Genomic DNA, 18,142 nt, shown 5'->3' with positions numbered 1-18,142 from the left:
GTTGTATAATTGGAATCTTAATGTTTATTTCAAAATGTCTGGTTAAATGTCATTACTTGTGAAAAAACTAAAAAGTTATTTGTCGAATTTTTTACAATTTAATTGTAATTATTTATAAAAAAGGCATTTTTTGATAAACTTTTAGTTTTTTTATGTTTGATTGGACTATTAATGTCCACAATCTAAAACAACTATTTTAAATTAATCAATTAATTAATTGTTAAGAAAATATCAATTAATTAATAAAGTAACTCTGCACAAAAGCTCATTTTTATATACTCTTTTAGCTTTTTTGCTGTGTAACTGGATTCTTAATGTATATATTCCAAAATTTCTGGTTAAATATCATTACTGTGAAAAACCTTTATTATTAAATGGGAATTAAAGTTGTGTGGAAAGCTTACCAATTAATTAATTACGTTAATCAATCCAAAAAGGCATTTTTGAATAAACTTTTTTAGTCTTTTTCTAATTGATTGAACTATTAATGTGTAGTGTTTAAAACACCTGTTTTAAATTCATTAATTGTGAAGAAGATATCACTTAATTAATAAGGTAACTCTGCACAAAACCTCATTTTTATATACTCTTTAGCTTTTATATTCTGGTTAAATTTCATTATTTGTTAAAGAGTTATTAGTAAAATTTTCTATAATTTAATTATTATTATAAATAAGAAGCTAGAAATGAGAATCTAAAATTGAGTGGAAAGTAATTAATTAATTATGTTAATCAGTCTAAAAAGGCATTTTTGGATACACTTTTGATTAATGTGCAGAGTCTAAAACACCTGTTTTTAATATATTAATTGTTGAAAATATATCACTTAATTATTAAAGTAACTCTGCACAAAAGCTCATTTTTTATATACTCTTCTAGATTTTTTGTTGTATTACTGGAACCTTAATGTTTATAATCCGAAATGTCTGATTAAATTCCATGACTTCTGAAAAACGTTTATTTTTAAAATATTCTATAATTTAATTATTATTATGAATAAGAAGCTAGAAATGGGAATTTAGATTATGTTGAAAGCCTGTCAATTAATGAATTGTGTTAATCAGTCTAAAAAGGCATTTTTGGGTAACCTTTTAGTATTTTTTTGTTTGATTGGACTATTAATGTATTAACTCTAAAACATCTGTTTTAAATTCATTAATTGTTAAGACGATTTAACTTAATTAATAAAGTAACTCTCCACTAAAGCTCATTTTTTATATACTCTTCAAATTTTTTTTGTTGTGTCTTGTTAAATTTCATGACTTCTGAAAAACGTTTATTAAAAAGTTATTTGTAGAATTTTGTATAATTTAATTATTATTATGAATAATAAGCAAGAAATGGGAAGTGAAATTGTGTGGAAAGCCTTCCAATTAATTAATAATGTTAATCAGTCTAAAAAGGAATTTTTGGATGAACTTGTAGTTTAATTAAAATTAATTAATTATTTAAAAAATGTCAATTAAATAATAAAGCTCATTTTTATATACTTTTGTAATTTTTTTGATGTGTAACTGGTAATTTTTATGTCCATAATCTAAAATGTAGGTGTAATTTGAATGTTAATGTCCATAATCTAAAATGACTGGTTTAAATTAATTACTTGTTGAAAAACTCCATTAAAAAGCTCTGTACATTTCTCTATTATTTAATTGTTTTTATAAATAAAAATCGTGAGGAAATTAATTAATTAATTAAGTTTTTTTATTAAAGTTGCTAGTTTTTTGTTGTATAATTAAAATGTTAATACCTACATATAAAAGCTCCGGCGGGCACAAAAACTGAATGAAAACCTGGTAATTAGTTAGTTAATTAACATCTGCATAAATGATCCTTTTTTACAAAAAACTTCTTGTTTCTAGTTTATGTTTAACTGGAAAATTAACGTTTCCACACTCAGAAACATCTGGTGCAACTTTTTCACTTGTGAAATACCTATATATAAAACTGATCAAATCTGCAACCTTGATACATACACATTAGGTATGTATCAAACCAATCTACAAACGAACAAAAACTTCGTCCATAACGTGTCCAATGCACATTGGCAAACGATTACATCAGGGCGAAATTAATAATGGTGTGGAGCCATGGGCAATATATGCTACTATTTTTAAATTCGCTTGTTATCGTGAATGGATTTGTTTCGGTCCTCCAATCTCGCCCGATTTAACCGCGTCATTTTTTTGCTAATTAATCGATACCCGAATGCACTCTCACTCCAGACGGTGCACTCGTATGAACTCGGACTGAAATAGAAGCTAAATTTCGTGCTGATAATAGGTCTATTTTTGAGTGATGTGTTAACGGATAAATTGCACTGATTTACCATCGCGTTGCAACGTTTCCACATTTGGAACTGTTATTTAATTATTCGTTTTGCTGCCCCAAAATTGATGCGTCCATTGAGGTACAGTGCTGGTCAGAGAAAAATCAATCATTTTCTAAGATATTTCATAGAAGGATTTAATTCAACTGAATACAATATAAAATGTTTTGATTGCTTTTGCTAATTAACTTTAAAACAGTAATGTGTGACATTTCTTTGTCCTGTATATATAAAATGAATTTAAATCGTAGCTGAGTCATTTCCGAGAACGAACGATAAGTAGAAAAGGGTGAATTTCATTCTGTGAAATTGAAAACGGAACGTAAATACCTGACCGTCAAAGCATTTGATTTCCTGAATTGTCGCCCCGTTTTCCTGATGGAGAACCGTTCCGGGAAGTTCGTACGATCAAAATAAAATTACACGCCTCAAATCATCGACTAATTTTCAATGTATTAGAGAATTTAATAAAATCTCACGGTTCAGCTGGTTTCAGAATATTGCAGTTCTGTTTACAGCATATTTTAGCCGGAAGTTAATCAAATTGCTTTAATTGAAGGGATTCCTGCAAGCTCAGAATCTCTGTGTTACAAAGTAAAGTTTTGTGTTGCTGCAGTGGTCTTATTTTTCCTTTTTAGTCTATTAAAGCATCTAATGTGGATCCACTTTTCTTCATTTAAAATTGAGGTTTAAGGGTGATAAATGCATCCCCAGTTTATCCCGTTTTTGTTTCCAATACATATATGTCAAGGCATTTAATTTCCTGAATTATCTTCCTGTTTTCTTAATGGAGAGCAATTTCAGGAAGGTCGTACGATTAAAATAAAATTACATAGCTCAAATCATCAACTAATATACCATGTACTAGAGACTTTAATAAAATCTCATGGCGAGGTGAATTCAAGAATATTGCAGCTCTGTTTACTGCAGCCGGTGTTTAATTAAATTTCTTTAATTGAAGGATTTCCTGGACTAAAATTGTGTCTGGGCTCAGTAGGTACTTTTACTATTGTGTCACAGTATCTAATATGAATAATTTCAGTACAAATTGTTGAGTAAAAATGGATCATTCCATTCCATTTATCATGTCATAATTAAGTATGACAGCAAATTGGTTACCTGAATTGAACCCCTGATTTACTAATGAAAAATCGTTCCAGGAAACACACGGCTAACATAAAATTCCCCATTCAAATCATCAACTAATTAATAAAATCACGGTTCAGCTGGTTTTTGCAATATTTCAGTCCTGTTTACGGTATATTTTAGCCTGAGGTGAATTACATTTTTTTAATTAAAGGGTTTCCTGAAAGTATAATATTTCTGAAGCATCCAGTTCTCTTGTATCGTGCTCCAATAGTTTCTTTTTTACTTTTTTCTATTAAAATATATATTAAAAATGTAATATAGATCAATATTTTCACATGAATGAGTATGTGAAGGCTGTTTAAACTATTTGAGACTTAACAACAATAAATCAATAACTGTATTTCATTTTTTAAGTCCAATTTGTACAGAAAAACATTTAATTTTATGAATTGCTCCCCTGTTTTAATGTTGGAGACGCCTTCAAGACCACAAATTTTATATATTTCTATCTATCTAAAACAATTTGACATTTAAGGGTAATAAATTCATCTTATTGATTTTTTTTATGTCCAATTTACATATTAAAGTATATGATTTCCTGAATTGTTCCACCTTCTTTCTGACGAAGAATCTTCTGAGAAACTCCCACATTATTCAAGTCATGAATTAAATTCCTACGTATTAGAAATTTTAATAAAATATCACAGGTCAGTTAACTTTACAATAAATATAGTTTTGTTTTAAGATAGTTTAGAGGAAGGAGAATTAAATTTCTTTAATTGAAAGGTTTTCTGAAAGTATAATATTCCTGAATTACATAGTATGGTTGAGACTATGGCCCAGAAGTACTTTTTTTTTCCTCTTAAATTATCAAGATATCTAAAATATATCTTAAACATCTAAAATATAATTTACTCAATACAATATCTTTATTTGATGATTAAAATTTTTGGAGGTGAAGACTATTTAAACCAATTGACAAATTGACCATTTTATTATATATTTTACCTTCAATTAAAATGTGGAAGTATATGATTTCCTAAATTCTCGCTAGGTCTTCCTCAAAGAAAGACTTCGAGGAAACTCCACGACTAATAAAATTACATCATTCAACTCATTAATTAATTTCCCAGAAGAGATTTTAATTAAATATCACAGTACAGTTGGTTTTAGAATATTGCAGTTTTGTTATAGAATACTTTAGCTGGAGATGAATTAAATTTCTTTAACTGGAAGATTTCCTGAAAGTATAATATTTCTGAATTACACAGTGTGGTTGTGACTTGCTCAGTACTTCTTTTTTTCCTTTTAAACTATCAAAATATCTAAAATATGTCTTAAATATCTAATATATAATCTACTCAATACAATATCTTTATTTGATGATTAAAATTTTTGGAGGTGTAGACTATTTAAACCACTTGACAATTAAGAGTAACAAATGAATCATTTTATTATATGTTTTACTTTCAATTAAAATGTGAAAGTATATGATACAATACAATATCTTCATTTGTTGATCAAAATATTTGGAGGTGAAGACTATTTAAACCACTTGATAGTTAAGAGTAACAAATGGATCATTGTAATATATTTTTAATCACCAATTTACATGTGAAAAAATGTGCTTTACCTCATTGTTACCTATGAAAATATGTAAAATGTCTTAAACCTCAAAATGAATCCATTCAATACAACATCTACATTTGTTTAATTGAAATATTTTAAAGTGAATATATTGAAACTAGTTAAGATTTAATGGCTGCAACCGTATCATTTTACTGCACTTTTTTACGTCCAATTTACATGAATTAAACCAGTAAATCTCCCGCACCGTCTCGAGGCCGGAACATAAATCGAGTCTCGCGTTCGTTCATCGACACCAGGCGGGATTCTATGTGCGTCTCGGGGGTAGTTTAACGTCGAAACGGTGGCGCTAGGTTGGAATTATGCGTACAACGTCCGCCTGCAATCGATTCGGGACGGTTCCACGTGAGAACAGGGGGGACCACTGACGAAACAGGCGGGTCCAACTCCATTGGCCACGTGAGGAGTTTTTTCGATGACATTCAAAAATGATGTTTGCGTAAATTAATTAATTGCACACCCCCCACTTCGACTGTAGAACGAGTCCTTCGTGTTTTAAAGTCTGAAAACGTAAGTTGCCTTCTTTTGATCTGTTAATGGGGACCAGAAGTTGAAAGCTTCTTCTCCAGGTCGTTTTACGTGTTCCTTTTGGAAGCCACGTGTTTGCCTTCCGAGGAGCCTCTTCGATAAGATGCAAAATTAATATTCCCTTAGATAATTAACTGACTATACACCCACAACATCGACTACAGCATTTTTTTTAAAGACTGAATGTGAGTAGCTTGCCTTTGATCTGTTAATGGAGAGCAGGGGTTGAAAGCTACGTTTTACACTTTTTCCTTTTGGAAGCAACCTTTCCTTTGTTTCACATTTCCTCCAATTAAGGTAATTGATTGATTTGACACATTGCACGCAAATGCTTCGTCACCCGGATGTTTGTTTCTCGCATCACGTCTTTCAGTGACATTTAAAAGGCAATTTGTTGAGGTAAACATAAAATATAATAAGGACAGTTCCTTATTATTACCATTATTATTATTTTTAACAGAAATGCAGGAAGTTATGAATTTCCTATTTGAGATTTCTAAAGCGGGGCAATTTTATTACCTCCATAATTGAGTAAAACAGATTCATAAATCGACTGGAAACTTTAATAAAACACGAAATATTACATTGAGGAATTCACTAAAGATAAAATATGTAGTTAAAATGTCTTTTTAGTGAAACATTACACTTTTATAAGGAGCACAAGATTTACATTTAAAAGGAGTTTGCAACGCCTGTTTTATGTAAATATCCTTGTCTACTTTTGGTTTTATTTAACACCTATAAATTAATTCATTTTTTTTAATAGCACAGAACGGAAGTTTTACGTGTGTAATCGCAACAGTTGCGATGAAAATAACTCTAAAAACAGCAACTTGGCGTAAATTTAGACATGGGTGTATTTATGCACATTTTCTTGAATTTGACACTTCAAAATTAGCCGCAAAATGATTAATTTTAGAAGCACGTTTTCGTACCTTTACAAAAATAACAAACAATTGCATGGATTATTTATTTGCAGCTGATAAAATCGATTTAGTTTGCGGATGTATTTTGTCAGAAGTCAGAATTATTTCGTTTCTGTAATTCGTACAATGGAGCGAGCGTCGTAAAAAGAGAACGAGTTATGTCAACATTCCTGAACAAGATGTGGGTGACCCAATTTTAGATACAAAACATTTGGAAATATAATAATGATTTTAAAAATATTGAAACAAAATTTTGTTTTATACTTTTTAAAGTATTTAAGAATTTAAAAAAATCTCTAAATAATGTCTGGATAATTTTGTATTTTTAGCTATTCTAATTTTTTCAGTTTCTTCAGATTTTTCATAATTTATAAGTTTTTACAATTAAATAGATATATAGATATTTTAAATATTTTGATTTTTAATATTATTTAGAACATTTTATATTTTTAGATACTTTATACTTGTTAAATCTTTAAATATTTTCTAAATTCCTCATATTTTTAATAAAATATTAAAAATTTCTAATGTTTAGATAATTTAGAAGGATAATATTTTAATTGTTCAGGTTATATATTTCAGCTTTTCTAAATACTTTAAGTTCTTCAGATTTCAGATTTTTCAGTTTCTTCAGGCTTTTCAGAATGATCTTTAATATTAATTAGAATATTTTATATTTTTAAATACTTTATACTTATCAAATCTTTAAATATTTTCTAAATTCGTGATATTTTTAATAAAATATTAATATTTTCAGATGTTTACATAATTTAAAAACAAGATAGGACAATTTTTTAATTTTTCAGGCATATATTTGAGCATTTTTAGATACTTTACATTCTTCAGATTTCAGATTTTTCAGTTTCTTCAGGATTTTCAGAATGATCTTTAATATTAATTTGAACATTTTATATTTTTAAATACTTTATACTTGTTAAAACTTTAAATATTTTCTAAATTCTTGATAGTTTTATTAAAATATTAAAATTTTCAGATGTTTAGATAATTTAAAATCAAGATAGGACAATTTTTTAATTTTTCAGGTCATATATTTCAGCATTTTTAGATACTTTACATTCTTCAGATTCTAGATTTTTCAGTTTCTTCAGACTTTTCAGTATGATTTTTAATATTAATTAGAACATTTTATATTTTTAAATACTCTATAATTATTAAATCTTTAAATATTTTCTAAATTCGTGATATTTTTAATAAAATATTAATATTTTCAGATGTTTAGATAATTTAAAAACAAGATAGGATAATTTTTTAATTTTTCAGGTCATACATTTCAGCACTTTTAGATACTTTACATTCTTCAGATTTCAGATTTTTCAGTTTCTTCAGGATTTTCAGAATGATCTTTAATATTAATTAGAATATTTTATATTTTTAAATACTTTATACTTATCAAATCTTTAAATATTTTCTAAATTCGTGATATTTTTAATAAAATATTAATATTTTCAGATGTTTAGATAATTTAAAAACAAGATAGGACAATTTTTTAATTTTTCAGGCATATATTTGAGCATTTTTAGATACTTTACATTCTTCAGATTTCAGATTTTTCAGTTTCTTCAGGATTTTCAGAATGATCTTTAATATTAATTTGAACATTTTATATTTTTAAATACTTTATACTTGTTAAAACTTTAAATATTTTCTAAATTCTTGATAGTTTTATTAAAATATTAAAATTTTCAGATGTTTAGATAATTTAAAATCAAGATGGGACAATTTTTTAATTTTTCAGGTCATATATTTCAGCATTTTTAGATACTTTACATTCTTCAGATTCTAGATTTTTCAGTTTCTTCAGACTTTTCAGTATGATTTTTAATATTAATTAGAACATTTTATATTTTTAAATACTCTATACTTATTAAATCTTTAAATATTTTCTAAATTCGTGATATTTTTAATAAAATATTAATATTTTCAGATGTTTAGATAATTTAAAAACAAGATAGGATAATTTTTTAATTTTTCAGGTCATACATTTCAGCACTTTTAGATACTTTACATTCTTCAGATTTCAGATTTTTCAGTTTCTTCAGGTTTTTCAGAATGATCTTTAATATTAATTTGAACATTTTACATTTTTAAATACTTTATACTTGTTAAAACTTTCTAAATTCTTGATATTTTTAATAAAATATTAAAATTTTCAGATGTTTAGATAATTTAAAATCAAGATACGAGAATTTTTTAATTGTTCAGGTTATATATTTCAGCAGTGTTGTTTTTTAAATAAAAATAGTCCTTAAATATTTTTACTTTGATGTTATAAAAACAACAAAAAACTTTTGCTATTAAATTACCAATGTAATGTAATGAATTTCAGTATTTACATATACAACTAGAAAACCACAAATTAAATTTTATGTATTTACTTGCCACAAAGGAAACTGAAAACCTAGGAAACTTTTATAGTAACCATTGTTTTGCTTGTTTATTCTGCAATAAACAAATACCGATAAAACTTTATATTATATACGACTGAAATTGCGTTGTTGAACGCACAAAGTAGATTATTATGCGAATGTCGTATTTATACATATTTGAACCTTGTATTATTTTGGATTATATCCAAGATATTTAACATAGAAAACGAAAACCACACCTGATATTTCTTACATCATCGAACTTATATCGGATCAAGCACTAGCTGGAAATTACCGGAACTAAAGACTGCTCAATTAAAATTCAATTTTTCCCCATCAAAAACAGATAATATAAATTAATTAAACAAAACAAACCGAGAAGTCTCAATTGACCGTCAAATTCTCGCACAGTCTAATTAAGACTGCGGGTTCGCCGCACTGAAGTCGTCCGAAGTGCAACAAATCTTCCGGCGTCTCTGTTCTTGATCCGGTTAATCCCTTGGCCGCTTGCAAATTGAATTTTCCTCGCCTTTTTCCGCCCAATAATCGTCCGGCTAACATGAATTATCGGCCTAATTGAAAACCGATGCTGTGATTAATACGGTTCGGGACGCCGATTCAGGGCTTAATTGATGATTTAGGGTGCAGATAAGGGTGTGAAAATAAGAAATCAATTGTGTCTGCGGGCGAATAAGCTGTGATTTCAAAGAAATGGTTTCTTATTGAATTATTTTCTTGGAATTCACTACTTTTTCAATGGACTTATAAAATATTACTTCTTATAACTGTATCTTACTCAAAAACCAGCTCAATTGTCTTAGATTTTTACATGTAGATGCCAAAAATTACATCTTAAATAGATTAATTATCTCAAAAAATGTAGACAACAAAATGGCCTTAGTTAATCTTCTTAGAAGGACGTGGGTTAGTATTCAAAGAAGATCTTTTTAGAGGAGGTACCCAGCTAATCTACTTAGCAGGAAATTGATTCAAGTTCAAAGAAGATCTTTTTAGGGGGAGGTGCCAAAAATTACGTCTGAAAACATATGAACGTACTCCAAGAACAAAGACAACAATATTAGATTAGATATTTCCTTCCAAAATGAACCCAGCTAATCTACTTAGCAGGAAATTGATTCTAGGTTAAAGAAGAAGATATTTTTAGGGGGAGGTACCAAAAATTACGTCTGAAAACATATGTACGTACTCCAATTACAAAGACAACAATATTAGATTAGATATTTCCTTTCAAAATGAAACCAGCTAATTTACTTAGCAGGAAATTGATTTAAGTTCAAAGAAGAAGATATTTTTAGGGGGAGGTACCAATAATTACGTCTGAAAACATATGAACGAACTCCAAGAACAAAAACAACAATACTAGATTAGATATTTCCTTCCAAAATGAACCCAGCTAATCTACTTAGCAGGAAATTGATTCAAGTTCAAAGAAGAAGATATTTTTAGGGGAAGGTAACAAAAATTACGTCTGAAAACATATGTACGTACTCCAATTACAAAGGCAACAATATTAGATTAGATATTTCCTTCCAAAATGAACCCAGCTAATCTACTTAGCAGGAAATTGATTTAAGTTCAAAGAAGAAGATATTTTTAGGGGGAGGTACCAAAACTGACGTCTGAAAACATATGAACGTACTCCAAGAACAAAGACAACAATATTAGATTAGATATTTCCTTCCAAAATGAACCCAGCTAATCTACTTAGCAGGAAATTGATTCAAGTTCAAAGAAGAAGATATTTTTAGGGGGAGGTACCAAAAATTACGTCTGAAAACATATGTACGTACTCCAATAACAAAGACAACAATATTAGATTAGATATTTCCTTCCAAAATAAACTCAGCTAATCTACTTAGCAGGAAATTGATTTAAGTTCAAAGAATAAGATCTTTTTAGGTAGAGGTACCAAAAATTACGTCTGAAAACATATGAACGTACTCCAAGAACAAAAACAACAATATTAGATTAGATATTTCCTTCCAAAATGAACCCAGCTAATCTACTTAGCAAGAAATTGATTCAAGTTCAAAGAAGAAGATATTTTTAGGGGAAGGTAACAAAAATTATGTCTGAAAACATATGTACGTACTCCAATTACAAAGGCAACAATATTAGATTAGATATTTCCTTCCAAAATGAACCCAGCTAATGTACTTAGCAGGAAATTGATTTAAGTTCAAAGAAGAAGATATTTTTAGGGGGAGGTACCAAAAATTACGTCTGAAAACATATAAACGTACTCCAAGAACAAAGACAACAATATTAGAATAGATATTTCATTCCAAAATGAACCCAGCTAATTTACTTAGCAGGAAATTGACTCAAGTTGAAAGAAAAGATGTTTTAGGGGAAGGTACCAAAAATTACGTCTGAAAACATATGAACGTACTCCAAGAACAGAGACAACAATATTAGTTTAGATATTTCTTTCCAAAATGAACCCAGCTAATCTACTTAGCAGGAAATTGATTCAAGTTCAAAGAAGAAAATTTTTTTTGATGTAGGTACCAAAAATTACATCTGAAAACATATGAACTTACTTCAAGAATAAAGATAACAATATTAAATTAGATATTTCCTTCCAAATCTCATCAGCTAATCTACTTAGCAGAATATATATCGGATTCAGAGAAGAAGACCTTCTTAGCATATTAACAAAAATACACAATTTCTATTTGTCATTGTATTTATACACGAAAAACTTGCTTGAAATAACCTTAAAACATGTTCAAAGGCCCCCAACCATAATGACACAAAGACACTCATCTTTCGCGCCCCACTTGACATAGAAAAAAACGAGGCGGCCCACCCCGGGCTAGGAAAACGATTGCCAGTCCCCGGAGGGCGGTGGGACGGCCGACGCACAATTAAAATTCCCGCATGCGGGGACAAAACGGCGAGAGCGAGACGGACGTGCGGATTGAGGCACCACGTACAATGCCGAGTGCAGTTTGGAGGGTCAGAGTGCCATCAAAATAGCGTCGGCCGGCCGTCGCATTCGTCGACGCTGCCGACGCTTATTTTAGTTGGTACGCGATGCCAACAACTATTCACTCATTTTTTTATGCGGTGCATGTCTTGGCTAAGAAAAAGAGAGGAAAGAAAACGATTTTTGGGGGGTGGTGCGGACGTGGTGGAAGTTCGGAGACTTAGGCTTAGGAATTTATGAGGCGTACACTGTAAAGATAAAGTTTTTTGAGCTTTTACGAGGCCTTGTCGTGCCTCTGGTTGCGAGAGTTTTAAAGTTGCCACTTAAAAATTATTCTTTTGTCCTACTGGAATCTGTGTTCAGAGAAGTTGGCTCACCGATTTCTCAACTTTGGGTCTGCTAACAGTTTTTTGTTACAAAATGAGTTTTCTTTGAGTTGGGAGTTCTGGTCAAAAGTAACCCTCTTTTTTATTAATTTAACACGATGTTAACATAATCCTTATTTAATGTCTTTTAAGGACAACAAATGATCAAAATTGTTTGTGCATTTTATTAAGAAAATTTAAGTCTTAACTTTCATTGAGTCTCAAACTAGAGACATCAAATATGAGAAGTTTAACTTCTCTTCCAAGTTGGGCAACATCTTATATTCCTAAAATTTTGGTCGGTGTTGGAAGAAGAAAATACTTTTGTTTCAATTTAAAAATAATTATTTAAAGATGCTGTTTAATGGAAGATTATAGGATAATGTCCTCTTTCTTACTTGAATCTTTTCACATTTTCTATTAAAAATATTTATATTTCTAGATAAATGTTATTATACCTTCCAACTTAATCTAATTACATAATTTGATATTTCCAGGAACATCCTTATTTTCGAATTTTATTGCAAACATTATACAAACACAAATTTAACTAAAATAAAGCTTTAAATTTCTGAAAATTATATCGTTCATATAAAAACAAACATCTCCAGCATCCTAAAAACATGTAAAACTGCAATTAACAAGTAAAATAATTTATATTAACAATAAAATTTATCCAAAATAAATCTCGTACTTGCACATAAAGTTGTTAAAGTTTTTTATAGTATTTTTAGTTATATTTTATTTATTTCACAAGGTCAACTAACCCGTCTGCCTCCACAATAATCGATTTTGGGGTGGCCAATATCCGTTTAACAATAAGACAAACACGCTAGAAACACCTTTCTACCAAACCATTTTATTTAATAAAAACTTTAGTTTGTTAACTATGGCAAAAAAAAGTTTTAATTACAGGACATTATTTAATTTTAGAATACAACCTCTATTGTGATAGTTTAAAAATATGTAATTTCTATTTATACAAACCTTGACGTCAGTACCAATTGAAAAAAACCAATTTCTATAGTTTATTTAGTTACTTTTATGAGGTGCCAATTTTGAAACAGAAGGAAACCGAAGCTGCAACACTCCATTGTTGCGAACAAAGAGAACTCGCAGTTGATATTACAATCAGAAACGGGAAACCAAATGGTGGAAAATCAATTGAAACACTTGAAAATATAAGGGTCAAGTTTGTTATATTCTTTTGTGGGGTAAATACGAAATTGAATGGGCTCAAGGTGACCAAGCAATATTGAGTATCGATCAGTGTCCCAGTGAAAAATCCTAAGCCAACCCAAAATTACCACCGTTAATGTAAGTTTGGTAATATTTCAATGGTTTGATGTATATGTTTATACAGTCTGCATTTACTCCGAACATATTTCTAGTAGGATCCATTAAAATATCAGACGGTGCTAATTTTAACACGCTAAATAGCACGGTCGGAATATTTTTATGTATTATCTGCACATGAAAAAACATTTTTATTGATTGTTAAATGTTGGTGGTGCATTCTGGAATGTCGAAAACATCCTGGTTGGTTTAAATTTTGCGAAGAAATTTCGTCAATTGATTGACGCAATCAGATTCCTAACAGAAATATGCAAAAATTTGGAAAAACTGAAAAGACTTATAAATAAATACTTAGCAATAATATTAGATTTAACAAAATATTATAATATACTTTAAAATACATTTATTAATAATATCCTTCTAAAATTATATAAGTTTATTTGTTTTTAGAATTAGTATTATTAATATTATAAATATTTTTTAAAATATTTATATCATTAATAAATGTATAAGAGAAATTATCACTTTAGATGTTTTAGTTCTGAAAACGTTGGGCGCCAACATCAAATTAATGAAATACGTAAAAAACCAAAACTAAATTATTTCTATTATATTATACATAATTTTTTATTAATAATGTTGTATAGGCTTTAACAAAATATTATAATGTATTTTCAAGTGCATATATTAATTATATTATAATATTTTTTAATATTTTGAAAAACGTTGGGCGCCAATTATGTAATAATAACTTTCTAAAATAATATAAATTTATTCGTTTTAAGAATTATTGTTATTAATTTTATAAATAACCATTAATTTAACTTTAAAATAAATATAATAAATTTTAAATTTATATATTGTGAACTACTCAATTTAATTTATTTAAATATTTTTAGAATAAACAAAAAACTATAAAAATATTAAAAGTTTGACAAGAGTAGAATTGAGAATTCATAAATTTATTTGACTGTCCAAATATTGGAAATATCAACTATGAAATATTAATTTTCAAATATCAAATACGTATTTTAAATAAAAATTTTTAATAAAACATATTTATAAATTAAAAAAATGGAGAATTGTAAAAATGTAATATTATATCAATGTATAATTAAAAATATTTGAGTTTCTAATAAATATACTTAAATAAAAACTTATATAATTTATTTATTTAATTTATAATAATTTCTATATTTGATATAAAATTAATGTACCCTAAATTGTAGGTTAAAAAAATCTTACATTTTTTATATAAATTTAAACTTGTCTAGTATAAACCAAAAACAATACATTAATTAATATAAAATAGGCAAATTTAAATAATTTTTACATTTGTTACTTTGTAAAAAATACATAAATATTTAATTCAAAAAACATAACATTTTTATTTCTAATCAATCTAAAAACAGTTTCCAAATTGAAATACAAAAAAAATAATTGTTTAATCTATTTTTTAAACAGTCAAAATAGTGTAATTACCAACGTCAAAAAATATATAAATATTTACTTTAATAAAATTTTAAAATAATATTTATGGAAATTATTTGTAATAATTGTAATTTATTTTAAAGATTAAATAATTAACATTTTTTATATAAAAAATCAGATGCAAAATATGTCATAAAATTAAACTGCAACTGCAATTTTAATAAAATATAAATTATTAATTCAAAAAATATATTTAATAATAAATATATGTAAAAAATAATATTTTTTAATAATTAAATAAATTTTAAATTGTAATTGTAGTTGTTTATCTCTTCAATTAGTATTATTATTATTAGTGTAAATTTGAATTCTAAAAAGTAATTTATTGTTTTAAATAGTTTTTACTCTCAAAAATTTTTCAGTTCAAAAATGTATAATATAAAGTATTATGAAATGAAATTAAAAACAAAGATAATTTATAATAACTCAAATTTACTGCAAATAAACAATTTAAAATTTTTAGACCAAATATAAAAGTGTTGGGAAAGTGCGTCTTTTCCTGTTTTATAAATAAACGCATTGCTTATTATTAATTATATACTTTAATAGCAATCAATTTTCTAAATTTAAACTTGTCCTCTTAATAACGAAAAAAATAAGCCTGAAATCCGTCCGAATTGGGTTCGTGTACGTTTTCAATCGTTTGAGTGTTGAGGTTTTTAATGGGCCAGGATAACGATAGATAAAATCGTTACATAAACACGTGTATGCGATGCCGAGTTTGGGAACCATCTACGTCAATTCATTCATTAATAGAAGCGTCGTCATGATTATTTACAACCTGAATTGCTACAATTTAATAAGCCGACTTTTATAGAACTAACTAACGTAAATATTTATAAGAATATTTATAAAAATAAAAACATGCTTGTTTTATTAATAACTCGACATTAATTGTTTTCGTGGTTTATTGTTAGTCACGATTTATATTCGGTGGGGAACGTTTGCCAGGAGAAGTTTTCATCCCAAAACCGGCTGCAATAAATGACAAAAGCCGCCCGAAACGGTGCGACGGAACATTCCGTCATTTTGGCAAATGACACAGTCCGCTGAAACGTTTCAGCCGGATCGATTTGCGCAAAAAAACCGACTCTCAGTTCGCACTTTATTATTTATCGTTCTCTCGGTCCATAAAACGTCACAACTGGGCGAATTCTGGACCGGTTTCCGGGACACGTCCGGCGAATGGCACACATAAAATGATCAAATAGACTAGGTTGCCATTAGCTGAACGTTACTAAACGGCGTCTGGACACGCGCGAAGATGAACAAAAGAAAATGCACTTACTGTTATGATTGATGGCAATTTTATACTAAGATATTATTTATTCACTTCACTCGCCCAAATGTATAACGGGACTTTGATGATGTTTACTGTCACATCAATTTCATCTCCAAAGTTTCTTTCGTAACTGTTCCATGAATCTTCTTTTTAATCTGACAACTGACTCATTAAACAGACCAACAGACATTTTGGTACCACGATTTTTCCACTGCTTCTCGTTTCAGAATCGCTGAAATTATCATTTTAAATTTTCTGGTCCTGAAAACGTTGGGCGCCAATTTTATATTAATAAAATATGTAAAAAAGCCTAAACTAAGTTAATTATATTCAAATTACATATACTTAATCACTAATGATGTAGTATTAGCTTTAACAAAATGTTATGATGTATTTTCAAATGTATTTATTAATTATATTACAATATTTTTTAAAATTTTGAAAAACGTTGGGCACCAATTGATTAATAATATCTTTCTAAAATTATATAAATTTATTCTTTTTAAGAATTATTTTTATTAATATTATAAATAATTAAAAAAAAAAATTATAACACTAATAAATGTTTAAGAGAACTTATCATTGTAGATTTTTTATTTCTGAAAACGTTGGGCGCCAATTTCAAATTAATAAAATATGTAAAAAACCAAAACTAAGTTAATTATATAAAAATTATACATAACTTTTTATTAATAATGTTGTATTAGCTTTAGCAAAATATTATAACGTAATATCAAATGCATTTATTAATTATATTACAATATTTTTTAATATTTTGAAAAACGTTGGGCGCCAATTGATTAATAATATCTTTCTAAAATTATATAAATTTATTCTTTATAATAATTATTTTTATTAATATTGTAAATAATTTTTAAAAAAAAATATAACACTAATAAATATTTAAGAAAACTTATCATTTTAAATTTTTTAGTTCTGAACACGTTGGGCGCCAATTTCAAATTAATAAAATATGTAAAACTAAGTTAATTATATTAAAATTGTACATAATTTTTTATTAATAATGTTGTATTAGCTTTAGCAAAATATTATAACGTAATATCAAATGCATTTATTAATTATATTACAATATTTTTTAATATTTTGAAAAACGTTGGGCGCCAATTGATTAATAATATCTTTCTAAAATTATATAAATTTATTCTTTATAATAATTATTTTTATTAATATTGTAAATAATTTTTAAAAAAAATTATAACACTTATAAATATTTAAGAAAACTTATCATTTTAGATTTTTTAGTTCTGAACACGTTGGGCGCCAATTTCAAATTAATAAAATAAGTAAAACTAAGTTAAAATTGTACAGAATTTTTTATTAATAATCTTGTATTAGTTTTAGCAAAATATTATAATGTATTTTCAAATGCAGTTATTAATTATATTACAATATTTTTTAATATTTTGAAAACGTTGGGCGCCAGTTGATTAATTTTTAATGTATATTTATTCGTTTTAAGAATTATAAATATTAATAATTTAAATATTTATTTTTAAATATTTAAACTACTAATAAATGTTTAAAATAAATTACCATTTTACATTTTTAGCTGTCAGTAGCAAATTATTTTCTTTAATAATCTGCTTCAATGTCGTTTTCTTCATCGAACATCTTCCGGTAGTACAGGAAAACTACTGAAAGATAGAACAAGTATTTCTTCAGAATTGGTTACAGATGTATATGTTCATCTTCGTCTATTATTTTTGATAATGTGACCAAAAGATCACCTCAAAAGATATTTTTATTTTATTATTTATGCCTTTTATCAGAATTAAAACCAGTCAGCCAATTTCCCAATATTATAGCTGACAAATGAAATATGATGTCA

At 27.3% G+C, this 18,142-nt stretch overlaps 1 protein-coding gene across 1 annotated transcript in view; it reads left to right on the top strand.

Annotated features, from left to right (window-relative positions):
• The window catches only part of LOC109603220 (junctophilin-1), a 53,721-nt gene that overhangs the window by 18,333 nt on the left and 17,246 nt on the right, over positions 1-18,142 (top strand). The window lies entirely within an intron of this gene.

Source organism: Aethina tumida, chromosome 4 (assembly GCF_024364675.1).
Source record: "Aethina tumida isolate Nest 87 chromosome 4, icAetTumi1.1, whole genome shotgun sequence".
Taxonomy (NCBI): Eukaryota; Metazoa; Arthropoda; class Insecta; order Coleoptera; family Nitidulidae; genus Aethina; species Aethina tumida.
Note: the sequence above shows the minus strand (reverse complement) of the source record. Positions and strands in the feature narration are given on the sequence as shown.